Genomic DNA, 16,325 nt, shown 5'->3' with positions numbered 1-16,325 from the left:
CTCTTGAATGAAATATCATTCACCCTGAGGCATCCATGGCCCTGGCCAGCAGCCTCAAAGCTGCTAGTATGCTTTGAACAGTGTGATGGCGGGTCTGGGAGCTCACGAGGTGTTTGTGTGGGACCCACAAACTTGTTTCCTGCCTTGTCTTAAGAGGGGTGCCCAGTACAGCTATCTTTTGGGGGTGCTTCCCCCCACTGCTGAGGAGAAGCCCTAAGCCTTGCTCTGATGGAACCACCCCCAAGCCCTTGCTGTGGTCAGGCAGCCCCCATGTACTGCCTATCTTTATCCTTAGTGCACCCATCCCCGATCTCTTTGGAATGAAGAGAACATGTCAAGAACATGAATCTGAATGCAGAGCCCAGGAGCTTAAGAGAGCAATAAAAGAGGTGATCAGATAGCACCGTCTCTCCCACACAGGTCAGACCACCACCTGTGGAAGCCACAGGCTCGGGCTGCAGCCCCCACCCCTGTACCCTCCCTGCCTGGGATGACCCTGGTTGGCTCAGGCCAGAGGGGCCTGCCCTGGGGCTGGAGGGGAGTTAGTCTGCCAGGCCGCCTGGCTACTGTACCTTGGAGGAATGGTGGAAGTTCCTCCCAAACTTTGACGGTCTTCTCAGTTGTTTCAATGAGGTTATATCTTTAATATTCTGATGATTCACCAGGCAGCCTGGACCTGAACACTTACAGTGTAGATAGGCTAAAGATGTGGGCAAAACCACTGCAAAAAAGGTTGCCTTAAACTGCAGGCCTATTCTTACTCTTAATATTGTTGGAATCCCTGTCCACGGCTAATAGGGTACATTTGGTCTCTCAATTAAAGTTCATTAATCTACCAATGAATCACAGCCACTTGGTAATTATCTAGAATGGGAAGGCGCCCTGGGACGCTGTCTGGAAAGGCTGCCAAGGAGCGTGAGGAAATGGCCCTGTCCCTGAGTCATACGCCCTGTGCCCAGGTGAGCAGCATGATCCATGTAAGACCTGCTGGGCAGCACCAGCCTGGGCTCAGCTGGGGCTCCTGCCCCCTGGCTAGGTGACCCTGGGGAAAGAACTTACTTTTGCTATGCCTCCATTTCTTCATCTGTAGCATAGGTCTGAAGAATTTAAATTTCCTAGAAAAATGCCTGACCCATAACAAGTGCCCTCTCTTGCTGTCTCTGTTATTATCATAGAGAGAAGACATGGGTTCAGAGCAGGGAGAATCACCCTAGGATGCAGTGAAGGTGTACTTCAGTGAGCATGGCAAAGACTGAAAGTATGGGGAGGTGGGAGAGGCAGAGGGAGAGTGTGTGAGCAGATGGTGCTGCGTTCAAGAGGGTAAGGGCAGGTAGAGGCCAGACGGTGGTGCAGAGCACGTGATACCAAAGCTTTGAACAGTGTCTCCTAAAGCCAGTGAGGGGCCATCCAGACTGTCACAAAGTCAGAACAAGGCAGAAGGGGATGTTGGGCCAGCTGAGGGAGGACCTTGAATAGAGGTTTGGCCATGCTACAGATTTTTGAGTAGCACTGTGATAAGCTGGACCCTGTATCATGTCAAGAACATGAATCTGAATGCAGAGACCAGGGCTTAAGAGAGCAATAAAAGAGGTGATCAGACAGCACCGTCTCTCCCAGACAGGTCAGGCCACCACCTGTGGAAGCTGCAGGCCCACCTGTGCACCCTTCCTGCCTGGCCAGTGTCCGAGCGCTGTCCTGAGATCGGGGGTTGGGAGGTAGGGGGAGACATCAGCAGGTTTCCCCACCTCCAGGACGCTGAGGAGAGAGCCCTGCATGTTCCCAGGGCACATGGCAGCGGGGTGGTTACATCATGCAGAGGCCCTGGGCCTGAAACATGGGAAGAACTGAATTAAGGATCTTGTAGTATTGCCAGGGGCTCATGCCTGTGGCTATTGTAAGAAGGATTGGAATTGGCAGAAGAGGGAGAGGCATGGGACCCCAGTCCTGGCCTTAATTTGCCAGAACTCAGATGGCGAGAACTCACGACAGGCTGGACAAGCCTGTCCACAAGCCTTGTCTAGGATTTTAACACAAAGTCATATGAGGAGAGACCCAGCCTTGGGAAACATGAGAAATGACCATGCAGTGAAGCGTGTTGGTATTTCGTAAGGGTCTGGCACGTTTTCCGAATGATTCTGGCAGTCTGCCCAGCTCAGCGCTTCCTGCTCATAGTTCCCCACATGTGTCACGGCTGAGGATTAAAGCCCTAGCAGGCTCTGACACGGTTGTCGCCTGGAGCCCACTTTCTCCTTTCTTTGAGCCTCCACGCCAGCTGGGCTGTCTGACAAGATGTGAGGCGTTGCTCTCATGCTGCACAGGCCAGACCCCGAGCTCCTTGCAAAAAGAAAAAAAGAATTAGCAGCTCTAGCGAGGGCTGACTTTAATACACTTTTGTTTTTAATAACCAGCATCACCTCTACTGGCATCATTTGGGGAAGAAACCCTGTGGGCTTATCCTGAGAGTTACCACTTCCTGGCAGGCCAGCATTCCCTGAGGCCCTGGTGATGAAGGAAGGAGACGGTAAGAGGGTTAATTGCACTTTGGGGGTTTTTTCTGTATTTTTTTTTCCTTTTCTTTTTGTTTACTTATACACTGAAGTATTTAGGAGGCATGATGGAATTTGATAAAATGAATAATGTTATGCTGTTTGTTGAAACAAGATTTTAAGGACTTCTGGGAATTATGTGGCTTTGTAGACATATTTAACTTTAAGATGTGTCTGTGAGCCACCTTAGGAGATCACCTATTATTATGTGTTTTACTCTTGGGAAGAATGACTCTAAAGTACATGGGGAATCTACTTTATAAGTATATACTGCTTATAAGCCATAAATAGTGATGTGACTTTTGGTAAATCATGAGGTTTAAGTGAGGGGCATCATAAACAGTCTTTTAAAAATGCTGTTACTGATGTTAGAATTAAAACTTATTTTATAATATTCTGTTAAGGTTCTACAGTTTTAGAGGGGCATAATCTGGCCAGCATTTGACTGAAGGCATTGCTTTATTATTAAGCAGACATTCATTGATTGCATTTAAAATGATGATGTATTGTAGTAAATGTATTAGTAAGACTTGTACATGCTTCCTTCAGTAAGGGCTTAGAATGTAACCTTAAAAGCATGAGCATGTTTTCCAGCGGTTTTACCAGCTTTACACCTATAGCTATAAAGAAGACTGTATAAAGCTATACACTCTCAGAGGGGATTATAAACATTGCCCTGTATTTCTTATTGGACATCCTTGACCTCCGTAATTCCTACCAATAGTGTTGTTGTGGGAAAGAACATAATAAGAAAATGGGACAGAATCTGAAAGATGAAAGGAAAGGGAAAAGAAGAACAAAATGAGGTTTACAGTTCACTTCACTTCACCTTAAGGCTCCGCGCTCTAGTGGGAAACACTAGTTCGCACTGTAGCTGTGAGGCTGTGATGAGCTGGACGGTGGGAGGATTTCCAGATGATACAGCTGGTGACCAGCTCGTTGGGTGAGTTAGTATTCACCCACAGGCAGTTGGACGTCAGGATGTGTATGTGAGAGGCTGAGGGAGAATTTGTGTTCACTGTAACTGTGAGGCTCTGGTGGGAAAAGAACAGGAACACTTCTTGAGATGAATTTAATCTTCCTAATATGGTGATGAATTTAAAGGATACATATGACCTTTCTCAACTCTTATCAACTGCAGTTGTTAATCTTTTAACCTAACCCTTTGGGCACATGCCTATTAGCTTAGGGGAAAAACTTGATGAGCACGGTCAAGGAATGGCTGAGATCCACTTCTATAATATTTCCTTTAAAAATGCACACAAATAGCACATGGTCACTGCCAAAAATCAATGTAAAAAAAGAAGATGTATAGATAATCAAAAAGGAGGAAAAATAAAAACCTGTCACTGTGAGATAAACACTGTTAACATTCTGATATGCTCTGCTCTGAAAACATATTTTGAAAAAACACACTTGTACTGGGCATGCTATTTTATAACCTGCTTTTCCCGTTCAGCAATGTACTGTGAGCATCTTTCCATGCTGATTTCCTACAAAAGCTTTTTACTCACATTATACAGATAACTTATTAAATCATGTTGGTAGATATTTGTTGTTTTTTTTTCTCCCTATTATCAACATTCCCTAAACTAACATGCTTGTGGTGAACCTTTGCATCTCTTCCTGATTATTTCCTTGGGATATATTTCTGGAAGTGCATTGTGGTGCTAAAGGATCCTCTTGATCCCAGCTACTAAATTAATCTAGGCACGTGCTATTAGTCGAGGTTCCCTCTAGCACTGTGTGACCACCACTTCCCCACACTTTCACCAACACTGGGTTTTACCATTTAAAAAAAGATGTGCTGGCCTGATAACCAGGAGAGGTTATTTTGTTATCTAATCAGCTTTAAGGAAACCCTTTGTAAAACCTTCTGGCTTCCTATTCTGCCTCCCTGGGTTCAGCTTCTTGTCTTTTTGGTTACTCGTTATCATAGCAATCACCTCTTACAGGAACTTAACGGCAACCTAATTTCTGAGGCCTTAACCTCATTTGACGTTGCTCAGCCAACCTGGTGAGAGAGTGGGGAATTGGATGCTGCTGCCCTTTTTACTGTTTGAACAACTTAGTTTGAAAATCTCAGTCTTTATGATTTTACCTCCTTTTTATCAAAACTTGGAGACCAAGACTGACTTGCCATCCCACCACTAGACTGTACTGGGAACATAGAGAGATAAGTTAAAGGAAAGTTCTTGGAATAGAGAAAAAAGTAAAAATACAAAGCGGTGCTGTTACTCTTGCTGTTTGTATGAAGTTTATATTCTCACCTTATAAAGTCCATAATTTTTGGAGATTTTGACAATGTCTCCTACTTCTAAACTTGGAAAGTGTGTGTGTGTTTGTGTGGGTGGGTGTGTTACAACATAGATCTTGGTTCTTAGATGCAGCAGCAGCATTAAGTGTGTTCCAGCACATACGCGTCAGAGTAAAAATGGGTGCTATTTTGTTGTTTATGCATACCACTTGCAGACAAGATGACACGCCATTCTTCTCACATTGCCTTGCTGTTTGTCCGCTTGTTTGCTGTTAGCCTTGGTGAGAGCTGCTCAAAGACAGGAACCCATTTTAAGTGTGTTCCTCTCTCTGCCTGGTTTAGAGTCTGGTACCCAGCAGGGGTTCAGTAAATGTTTTCTGAATGAGTCAACAGAAGGGAGTGAGGAACATTTTTAGCCAACTCTGCAGGGAAAGGAATGTTCCAGAAAGGAATTACAGAAGATTTAAAAAAATAGGGATTTTCTGGGGCAGATTGATTATTTTTTTTTGCTTAGTTTCACTTGGGTTGGTGGCTGTTTCTAGCAAGTAAATCTTTAAAGTTCTGAGTAGCAAGTAATTAAGCAAATGAATACAAGCCAAGGTTAGAACCAGGAGAATGGAGACCATAGCTTTTGTAAGCACCAGTCTCGTGAACTTGGCATGAGTATTAAAAGCTTTCCAGAATTTCACTCTGACCCCCAGCTCAGTGTGAGGCCATTCAAATCAGAACCAGACTGGTGTTGAGCAATGGCTTGAACTTGGTACTGAATAAACAATGATGATGGTTAATACCTAACAGAGCGCCTACATTGTGTGAGACCTGGGTTCTAAGGGCCGCACCTATGAGGTGGTCATTGTTTTTGTCTAATTTTGCAGATTAAGAAACCGCAGCCCAGAGAAGTGAGTTGCTGAAAATCACATCAATAATTAGTACACAGTCGAGACGCATGACTCACAGTCCGTGGGCTACAAGGGTGGGACTGAATGAACTTGAGAGGCCATGACACAAGGTTTTTGGACCACTGGTAATACCTGTTCTGTTCGCTTGGGTATACAGTCCCCATTTATAGAGATCCCACTAAGGAACACTCAACTGCTCTTCATTCTTTACATCCACTACCTCTCATCTGCCTTACAACCTTGCCAGGTTGGTGTCATTATTCCTGCTCTAGGGCAAACTGAGACTCTGTGAAGCTCAGGAAGTGGCCCCCCAGGTGCCAGCTAGTGATGAGAGACCCATCAACCTACATTAAGTGTGTTTAGCTTCCTAGTCCATTGGTCTGGACAACTGGGTGCTGGTTCATCTAAAGATTCATTCAAAGATCCTTGGTTAGATCTTCAAATAAAGATGTAGAGAGTCTAGTTCTGCTGCATTTGGAAGTGCTGAAAACCCGGCCAAGTCATTCCCTCGCTTGGGGGTTGTGTGTGTGTGTGCGGTGTGTGTATGGGGGGGGGTGGGGGGTGGGGGGGTTGTGCTCAGCCTCAATCTGTCTGAATCTACATGGGCCAATGTTAAATGGTGCCTAGAGTTGATTTTTAGGTTGGTTGCTCTCTGGCAGGACTACCCAATGTATGTCAGCCTAGAAATTATGAATGTTTAAAATATGTAGGGACACCTTACTTATACTTTCTATCCATTGAGTTGCTGGTACCAAAGATGTCCAAAGAATATTTCCAGCAAGGCTGGGACAGAGTGAGGTTAAGACCAGCTTGGGCAACTTACCTTTCTTTTCGTTGCTTAATCATTGCAGTTATAAAATGGGGATAAGAATATAATTTAAAATAGTATTTTACTAATTTTCCTGTTAAATTTTTCAGCAAGAATTTGGAATTGAATCTTTTTTTTTTACAGTTAATAGCAAAGTTTGTGTTCTGTTGAATAGGTGTCCCACAATTTGAGATTATTTGGAAAAGTCTTTCTTCTTTTTCCCCAGCCACCAATTCCCCTCTTTCTCACTGGTAGGTACCTGTTGTTAATAGCTCCTTTCCCCTCTTTCACACAGTGTTAGGGGGCTCCAGAGCCCCCTATATGTGTGTGCAGAGATTTATTATGAAGAAGTGGCTCGAGTGATGATGGAGGCAGAGCTGTCCCCCAGTCTGCTGTCTGCACGCTGTTGATACAGGAAAACAGGTGGTATATTTCCAAGGCCTGAGAGCTGGAGTCAGGGTGTGGGTTCCAGTCCAGGCCTGAGAACAAGGAGCCCGAGGACAGGAGAAATCAGTGTCTCAGCTTGAGTATTCAGGCAGAGCTAATTCAACCCTCCTTTGCCTTTTTGCTCTATTTAGGCCCCCAAGGGATTGGGTGCTGCTCTAGTAACTGGGAAGGGCCATCCTGCATTTCTCAGCCCACCAGTTCAAGTGCTAATCTCTCCCACAAACACTCCTGTAGACAGACCGAGAAACAACGTTTCACCAGCTATCTGGGCCTCCCACAGCCCAATCAAGTTGACCCATAAAATTAACCATCACAGACACAATGGTGTACCCAGTTCCATATCTGTAGCTAGTGAGCTGCATTTTCAACCTTCTGATGGACTTTTAAATTGTTTGCAATCTTCTGCTCTTACCAGCAATGTTGCAATGTGTAACAGCCTTGCTTATGTCATTTTGCAGAAGTGCGAGGAAGTGTATTTGTTGGCTAAATTCCTAGAAGAAGAATTGCCAGGTCAAAGTCTATGTGCATTTGTGATTTTTATGTGTATTTCACAATTGCCCACCCACTACCACCAGGTTATGCCAATGAATGCCTCTGCCAGGAACGTTTGAAAGAATGGTTGCCCGTGGGCTTGTCAAAAAGGTATGCGAGTCAACGGGTATATATTACATTTTGGTGGTTTTTTTAGGGGCAGAGTTAACTCAGTGTGCTTTGACATTTTTCATATCTCATATCATGACTGAGGTTTTTCTTTTCAGGCTTTACTGTTTTAAGAGCAGTTTTAGGTTCATAGCAAAATTGAGAGGAAGGTACAGAGATTTCCCACATGCCCCCTGCCATATATGCATGCATAGCCTCTCCCATTATCAGTACAGCCCCCCCTCCCTGCAGGGTGACACATTTATTGCAAGTGTTGAACCTACAGTGACACATCATCACCCAAAAATCACTCAGGTCACTCTTGCTGTTGTGCGTTCAATGGGTTTAGACAAGTTTGTAATGACATGTCTCCATCATTACGGTATAATACAGAGAACTTTCATGGGCCTACTCATTCTTCCCCTGCCACAACACAACCCCGGGCAGCCACTGAACTTTTTACCATCTCAACAGTTTTGCCTTTTCTAGAATATTGCATAATTAGAGTCATAGATTGTGTGGCCTTCTCAGATGGGCTTCTTTCACTTAGTATCATGCATTTAAGTTTCCTCCGTGTCTTTTCATGGCTTAATAGCTCATTTCTTTTTAGTGCTGAATAATATTACACTGTCTGAATGTACTACAGTTTATCCATGCACCTACTATCACAGTTGCTTCCAAGTGTTAGCAGTTATGAATAAAGATTTTATAAATATCCATGTGCATATTTTTGTGCAGATGTAAGTTTTCAACTGTAAATACCGAGCAGCACAGTTGCTGGATTGCATGGTAAGAGTATATTTAGTTTTGTAAGAAATTGTCAAACTGTCTTCCCAAGTGGCTGATCCATTTTGCATTCTCACCAACCAAGAATGAGAGTTCCTGTTGCTCCACATTCTTGTGAGCATTTGATTGTCAGTGTTCTGGAATTTGGCCATTCTCATGGGTGTGTGGTGGTATTGCCACTGTTTTTAAAACCACTGGTGATCATGACTTTTGTTTCACTCGGTGATTGTTTTTTGAGAGCTTGCTGGGTGTCCCACCATGGCACACCACAGTGGTGGGGGGTGCTGGCTGCTGCCTGCAGGGAACACACAACACAGCTGGGTGGCAGCCTGGTGGCGGGGATCCCTTGCGGAGGAGGGCTGGGGTCTGAGGCCGCAGGTGGAGGGCTGAGGGAGCAGTAGCATCACTGTCCTGCCGGAGGAGTGGAGGAAGGTCCCTGCATGGCCGACCAAGTGATTGGGAGACAGGTTCAGGCTGAGTTTGGGGACAGAGGCAGAGGCCAGATCCCTGTGGGCCTTTGGGGCCTTGGTAAGCCATTGGGATTTTATTCTGAACTTCAGGTAGCCCTCAGTCACTGGCTGGGAGGATGGTACCAGAGTCTGTAAAGTCTCCCCTTGTAGGCTGTGAATGTGTCCCTGGGTGCGAGGGAGGCATGGTTCCTAAGCACAAGCACTGGGGACGCTATCGTGTTTGCTACAAGAGATAGTGGTAGGCTGACGTTCGGTGTTGGATGTCACCCAGGGTGCTGCACGCTCTCAACCACGTCTGAGGTCCTGCGTGTGTGACGAGTGACAAAAGCTTTGCCTGAACATGACCATGGAGACATTCCTCACAAATCCAGCCTGCTTCTCCCAGAAATAAAACTCAGTTATCAAAGGGCTTTCTTCCCCATTATCTCATGCATCACTAACGTAACTGAGCATTTCGATCAGTTATTACTGGGTGTCCCCCTGGGCTACACCCCGTACTGGGCATGCCAGGTGGTGAGGAGGAGAAGGTGGCAGAGAGAATACAGAGATGAAGAAAGTTAGCAGTGGCTGACAGTCTAGTTTTGAGTCAGAACAAAATGTCAACAGTCAAAAGGAAGGCAGGAAAGGACCAGCAAAGAGGGCCCAGTCCCTCCGGGGTTCCAGATGAGAACTTTGGCCTGGGAATGTGGGCCACTTGCAAAACTGCCCCAGGGACCTGCTTGGTGCTGGGGAGCCCTTCTGGGGCTGGAGCTTCTGTTACGTCCTTCTCTGGAGGTGTGGGTATGATTCTCTTTCAAACATTAGAGGTGAAGAATTGAGAACTTTCCTCAAGACCTCTGAGGGGCTGGTGTGGAGCTGGGCTTGTGCCCTGAATGTTGAGACCATGGCTCTCTGTGCCCTAGAATAGGGAAAAATTCCCAAGTTGTATCATCTGGGGAAGACCTGGAGGAGAGGATCTCTCTCTCTACTATGCATCCTCTTTCATTCTGGCCCCTCTAGTTCCATTATTATGGGGCTGCTTTGCTTATGAGTCTGTGGTGTTGGCAGGGCCCTGCAGAAGGGGTTACACTGGACCACAGCCTCAGGGCCCGGTGGTAAGGCTCTAAGCCAAGAGCTGCTCCAGCCTGGAGAAGAAACACAGGGGCCAGACCAAGTATTGTGGACTGGGCACTCAGGCCCCTCTCTATACTTAACTGGCCGCTTGTAGCCAGACAGAGGGAGGTGGGAGACTGTGAGCCATTAGTTGTTCAGGACTGTAAGGTCTGCTTCTGAGAAGAAGGGACACTGCAGGTGAATTCCAGGTGCTCAACCCAGACAGAATCCCCAATGGAAAGCAACATGAGGCCAGGGGAGGTTGTCAAGTGATAATGCTGGGTAAAAGAGGCAGCTAAAGGAATAGTTAGCAAAGAAAAGTCCAGAAACATATTTGTGACACTTGAAAGGTATCTGTGCTAACCATAATTGAGATGACTGTTTTAGGACTCATAGATGGCTAGGCTCTTGGTTTTCCTAGATCTGTAACAATGGTATGATTTGCTTTAAAGGCTAAAATTTCAATCTGGATTTTAGCAAGTTTGATATCTAAAACCTCTAGACATTTCCTGAATCAATGAGTGAACAGAGATGGCTTTGCTAGAGAACTAGGCAACGGCAGGCTGAGTCTTTGTGGTAGTTTGCCTTTTTTTAATCATTTGAGGGGAATTCTTGGCAGTGAACATGCTTATAAATGGTCCCTTTTTTCATGTGATGCTGGGCCTCTGGACGATGAGTCTCTTCTCTGCCAAGCTAAGCAGTGTGGCTTTTAATGACTGTGGCTGCTTAGTCATTTATGCTGACATATTCCAGCACGGGCCACAAAACCAGCACAGTCCAAAGCCCTGAGCACCCCCCCACCAAAGGTTGATGTGGCTTCCCTAATTCTATTCCTGGAGTTAGTGAGAAGGGAGAACTTGACTGGAAATCCTGGGGCAACTTTTCTTACACCTTTTCCTACTGTGATTTCATTTGCTGGCCCCTTGATCTCTACTCTCCAGCCGTCCTGTTTTGCAGGTACCCCCTGCGCGGGCAGCTCCTGAGACTCAGCAGTTGTTTCTCTCCTCCCCATGTGGTTTGTGTGCTATTCAGACACCACATGGATTCCTTACTGGGTTTATGATTTTCATTTTGTCCCAAGGAAAACTGAGGCCCATGGATAGCAGGCAGTTTCTCAAGATGGTAGCAAATGAGCAACAGAATCAAGATTTGAACGTGGGTCTCTGGGCTCCCCCACATCTTCATGTTTCATTGTGCCAAAATAATAAGGGGGTGAGAAGAAGGCAAACACTAGTTCATGGACTAGTTCTTCTTCAGATGTAGCTGAGGTAGTTGAATTTGTAAGACTGAAATTTTTCGATTTGTTCACATGCAGCATGTGTTTAAGACTGACTCCCTTCTATCACCTCTGGTAGAAACATATCATCCAAATTGGTGCAAGTTATCTGTAAGCTAGATTTCTAAAAAGACATTATGTGCAAGCATTATTTTTTATCCTTTGAAATGGTCAGTAGATAGTATTTAAGCTAAAGTCAATACAATTAAGTATATATATATATATATATATAATGAAGTGTTTAGGTACAACAGAAACTCAATAGATATTTCTCTGGATTAAAGAGATCCTGCCTGAAGTTGGTGGGAGAAACCTGGTTTTATAAATAGTTTCATCTGCCTTTTAAAGAATAATCTGTGTATCAGGAAGATAAGAGAGAAGTGTTGTCAAGAAGGGTGTGGAGAATAGGGAACCCATGTGCACTGTAGTGGGAATGTTAATTGGTGCAGCCACTATGGGAAACAGTATGGAGGTTTCTCAAAAAATTAAAAATAGAATTAAAAATAGTATGATCCAGTAATTCCATTTCTGGGTATGTATCTGAAGAAAATGTAAATAGGATCTTGAGGAGATATCTGCATCCCCCCATGCTCAGCAGCATTATTCATAATAGCTAAGATGTGGAAATAACATAGGTATTTGTTGACAGATGAATGGATAAAGAAGATGTGGTATGTATATACAATGGACTATTACTCAGCTGTGAGGAAGAAGGAAATCCTGTCATTTGCGATAATATAGATGGAATGTGAGGCTATTAAGCTAAGTGAAATAAGTCAGAAAAAGAAAGATAAATACTGTGTGATTTCACTTATATATGGAATCTGAAAAAACCTGACTTCAAAGAAACAGAGTAGAGTGGTGCTACCAGGGCTGGGGGGTAAAGGGAGTGGAGAAATACTGGTTAAAGGGTAAAAACTTCCAGTTATAAGATCAGCAAGTTCGGGGATCTAGTGAATAGCCTGGTGATTGCAGCTAATATATTGTATTATGAACTTGGAAGTTGCTGAGAGAGTAGATCTTAAATGTTCTCACCACAAAAAAGAAGTGAAAATTATGTTCTGGGGATGGAGGTGTTAGCTAACACTATGGTGGTAATCTTTTGCAATATATAAATCTATCCTTCAACATGTTGTACACCTTAAACGTACACCATGCTACATGTCAGTTATATTTCATTAAAGCTTGGAAAACAGTAACAATGAAAAAGGATAATCTCTAAAACTATATGCAAGTATTCACAGGGTTTATTTCCTGGAGAGAAAAATATATGATTATAGTCAGTGGTGATAAGAGTGTGTACTTAGACTGAATTGGTTTTTAAAATCTCATACGCACTTGCCATGACTACCTTTTTTGAATAAATTTCCCTCAAGGTTTAAGATTTCTCTAGATTAACATAGTGGGTTACTGCACTGACTCATAGGGAGAAAGGGAGGTTACATTTTTGCTATTGTAATAATGTGGGAAATTACACTTGGCATCACTCACCCTGCATGAATATTTATCATCAACCTCAAATTCTGAGATTTATTTAAATGCAAGATCAGAGCTCTAACCTTTTTTTCTCTGTTGAAATTTTTAAGAAATTTAGTAAGGCAAGGTGACCTAGTGTGCAGAAACTAGGTCCACAGGAATATGAAAAATGCTGGGGGTGGGGGAGCATGGTGGAAATTGGCAATATTCCTTTAGTCTGGAACTGATGTCTGGATCATAAATCATTGTCCTAGGGAAACCTGCTATGTGTAAACAAAGCCCCGAGGCTTAGCTCTCTTCCTTTGCCTGGCCTCGTCTGCTGGGTCAGGATGGAAAACAGGTGCTGCTGGTTAGTAAACCCACTTGGTTACTTGCAAATAGAACAAATGTCTGCTGAATAGGATCCCCCTCCATGGTCTAGGCCAGTGGTTGTCAATACTGGCTGCATACTGGAACCACTTGGAGAGCCTTGAAAAATAAAGAAGCCTGGGCCCCAGCCCCAGAAGTTCTGAAGTGGTTGCTCTGGAAGGCAGCCTTGCCCAGCGATTTAAAAACACTTGCCAGATGACTACACCTGCAGTTGGGATAATGCAGGTCGAGAATCACTGACCCAGCAAGTAGAGAGCCACCAGGTTAGTAAATTACCCAACAAGAAGCTGGCTAGAACAAGGATGTCCTGAGTGATTGCCAAACCCTTCCTGCTGGGGGAATTAAAGTCCATTTCCCAGAAAACCTTGTCCCTGGAAGTTATCAAAGGCTCTCTATCTTGTCAGTGTGGTTTGACTTTCCTAAGGCACAGTAGGCGCAGGTGGTGGAGACAGGGCCACCTTATTCATGTGGCAAAGATGAAATATTTGCTGCGTTCAAGCTGTAGTCAGTGAGGAGAAAGAGCCTACCTTCCAGCAAGTGGCTGAGTATCGGGGAGGGCAGAACTGTCTTGCCAATGGGTTTCAGCCCCGGGCAAGTTCACTATGGATTCAGTGTGACCAAAGAAAATGACAGCAAAACGTTCTTGGGGTGAAAGGGTTATACCCAACTTTATTTCCAGGTGGCAGGTCAGTCACTAGAATCCCATTCACTCAGAGCGAGTCTGCATGCAGCAAGCTGGTCTCTGCCTCTGGGCTCCTCTGTCCTCACAGCTGTCCTCTGGGCCTCTCTGCACAGTCGTCCCGCACAGCCGTCCTCTGGGCCTCTGGGCCCCTCTGTCTGCATAGCTGTCCTCTGGGCCTCTCTGCACAGCCGTCCTCTGGGCCTCTGTCCCTGGCACTGCCACCACTCCAACCTGTGCTCTGCTCTCCTACAGCCTTGCAAACGTGCAACCATGTCACTCCCAGAGCACTGGGCAGAGCTCTTTTTATAGAATCAACAGCCATGTATTGCCCACAGGTGTGCAGTGAGCTAGTCAACCATGGCCAGGTGAGAATTCTGACCACAGGAACTTTCATTTTATCCATAAGAACTCACACAATACAGAGTCTGGGGTGCCAGGGCCACCAGACAGGGAGATAACGCCAAGGTTCAGAGGAGGGGGAGACCGTCACTGTTTCGGTGGCTGGAGGGGTGGGACACCCAGGATGCCCCTGGAAGGGTGCACAGTATTGCAAATGGGCCTGGAAGGGTGAGCAGGAGGAGGACTAGAGCTGGAGGGGGAGGAAGGACATTCTGGGTGACAGGAAAGATGCAGCCACTGGGGACACTGGTAGGGAGACTGGTATGTAATTTGACAGAAACCTAGAAGCATCGGGCAAGGAGGGAAATGTGTTCAAAAAGGTGGAATCCATGGAGATCGAGGCAGGTCTGGAAGGTGAGGTGGAGTGGCTGGGGCCTTATCCTGGGGGCAGTGGGGAGCCCTGCACGGCAGGTTTTGACTGGCAAGGTTGAAGCAAGGGCGAATTGGGGCCTGCCTAGCACTGTTTATCCAGCAAGTCTGGGTTTAGAAGAACAGTGCGTTTTGGTCCAAGCCTCTGGTGTGACAAGGTGGAGAAGAAGCCTGTACGGTTGCACAGGTCAGGGGTGCGTGGACAAGATGGGTGCAATGCGTGGGGGTGGCTCAGGCTTTCCCTGACCGCTGCCTTTTCCACCTCCTTTCCTCTAACTTCTCATGTCTCCTTTGTTCTTCCCAGTCTTCCTTCTGAGAAAGAACTGGAAAAGTTGCCCCTCTTCTCACACACGAAGTCTGTTGTTTCAAGTAGTAACAGTGAAACTGGATATGAGAATATCAAGTGTGGCCATGAAAAGGTTTGGTGGTTAGCACAGGTATTCACTTAACGTTGGGCCACGTTAACGCTTAAGTAAATATGGTGGCTACTTTTTTTTCTCTTCTTCTTTTCAAAATATAAACATACAGTCAAAAGGTCAGCCAGATTTTGGCACTAATGGCCAAGACACTTCTGCAAATGATGTTTCTGGATTCATATTATTGCCTCTATGTGCTCTTCAGTGTTTTGGGGGCATTTCATTTGTAAGAAAGTCTGTAAGTGCTCCTAGTGATTCTGCTTAAAAGGGGAACCAGAGGAAATGAATCTTCCTAGAGTTGAGATCACCTTGTCTGGTTTTAAAGCATCAAAACATATTTACTAAGCACTTGTTCTAGAAGGTACAAAAAATTTATAAAGGCAAGATGACTATTGTTCCAAAATCCTCTTGGGTTTGCTTTCTCTGCTGGAAGAAACAGGGAAATCGTGTCAGCCGGCTTCCTATCCTGGGTCCTAGTGTTTTCTTTATGACCAGGCTACCTTATCCTAGATAAAACTTCCCTATCTATTTCTCAGTCCTGTTTCTTACTATTCTCATGTTAATTCACAATCCCTTTGCCACAGGTGTTTGACCCAGTTTGAAAGAATCTAAAGATAAGGGGGAAAGGAAAAAAAATCACTTTAAAAACATAATTGCCTATTTACATATGAATCTTAGATACATGACAAAGTCAGGAAATAAAATATCACAGTCTTAGTTTTAAATACTGGGCACATCCAGTTTTGGATTGGGAAGACATCCTTACTCTACTCTTGAAATTGTAGTGCCTTCCCCACTTAGCTTTGGGAGACCAGACCTAAGAGTGCAAAGCACCGACTGTGTGCTAGCTACTGCAGTGAGGGCTGTCTCTGTTTTCACCACCCTGGCAAGGTGGCGTACTATCCCCACGCTACAGATGGGAGAACTGAAGTGGATGACATACAACTTGGAAGACAGAGCTGAAGGCAGTGTGGGCTCTCCTAGCTAAGACTGGATGCTGTTTGTGGAAGTCCCAGGCAGATGCCTGCTGCTCAGCTCTCTTTTGGCACCCTAGAAAAAAGTGATTGTGTGTATTACTGTTAGTTACCTCCCACTTATCAGATCCTTACACAGTTGCCAGCATTTTTCTTCAGTTACTTCTGTACTCAAAGAGCTGTCTTTGAGTCCCCATCCTAACTTTCTTCTGGCATGTTCCCCGTTTATTTATTTAGGTGACTCTCAGTTCCGGAGAGGCCTCGAGGCAGCTTGTTGCTTGTTTCAGTGTGTGTCCAGTTCTGTACAGCCCCTCAGGGATGTGTAATATATGGGTTTCTTGGAAACAGCATTTGTACAAGGCAGACATTGCCTGTTGGGCAGAAAACATTGACTCTGGAGCACTTGAGTTCCCAGTTACC

At 45.1% G+C, this 16,325-nt stretch overlaps 1 protein-coding gene across 3 annotated transcripts in view; it reads left to right on the top strand.

Annotated features, from left to right (window-relative positions):
* Window positions 1–16,325, top strand: part of IL1R1 (interleukin 1 receptor type 1) — a 128,097-nt gene that overhangs the window by 53,447 nt on the left and 58,325 nt on the right. The window contains exons 1-2 of one of the 3 annotated variants that reach the window (XM_036907396.2): window positions 2,199–2,521; window positions 5,679–5,949. The exons of 1 other annotated variant lie outside the window; for it this stretch is intronic. The gene's annotated coding sequence lies outside the window, so the exon portion shown is untranslated. Of the gene's footprint in view, window positions 1–2,198; window positions 2,522–5,678; window positions 5,950–16,325 lie in introns of those variants that run through there. One more of the 3 variants, XM_036907394.2, reaches the window with a different exon arrangement.

The sequence above is a fragment of the Manis pentadactyla genome, chromosome 2, assembly GCF_030020395.1.
Source record: "Manis pentadactyla isolate mManPen7 chromosome 2, mManPen7.hap1, whole genome shotgun sequence".
NCBI lineage: Eukaryota > Metazoa > Chordata > Mammalia > Pholidota > Manidae > Manis > Manis pentadactyla.
This window is presented reverse-complemented; position numbering and strand designations above follow the sequence as displayed.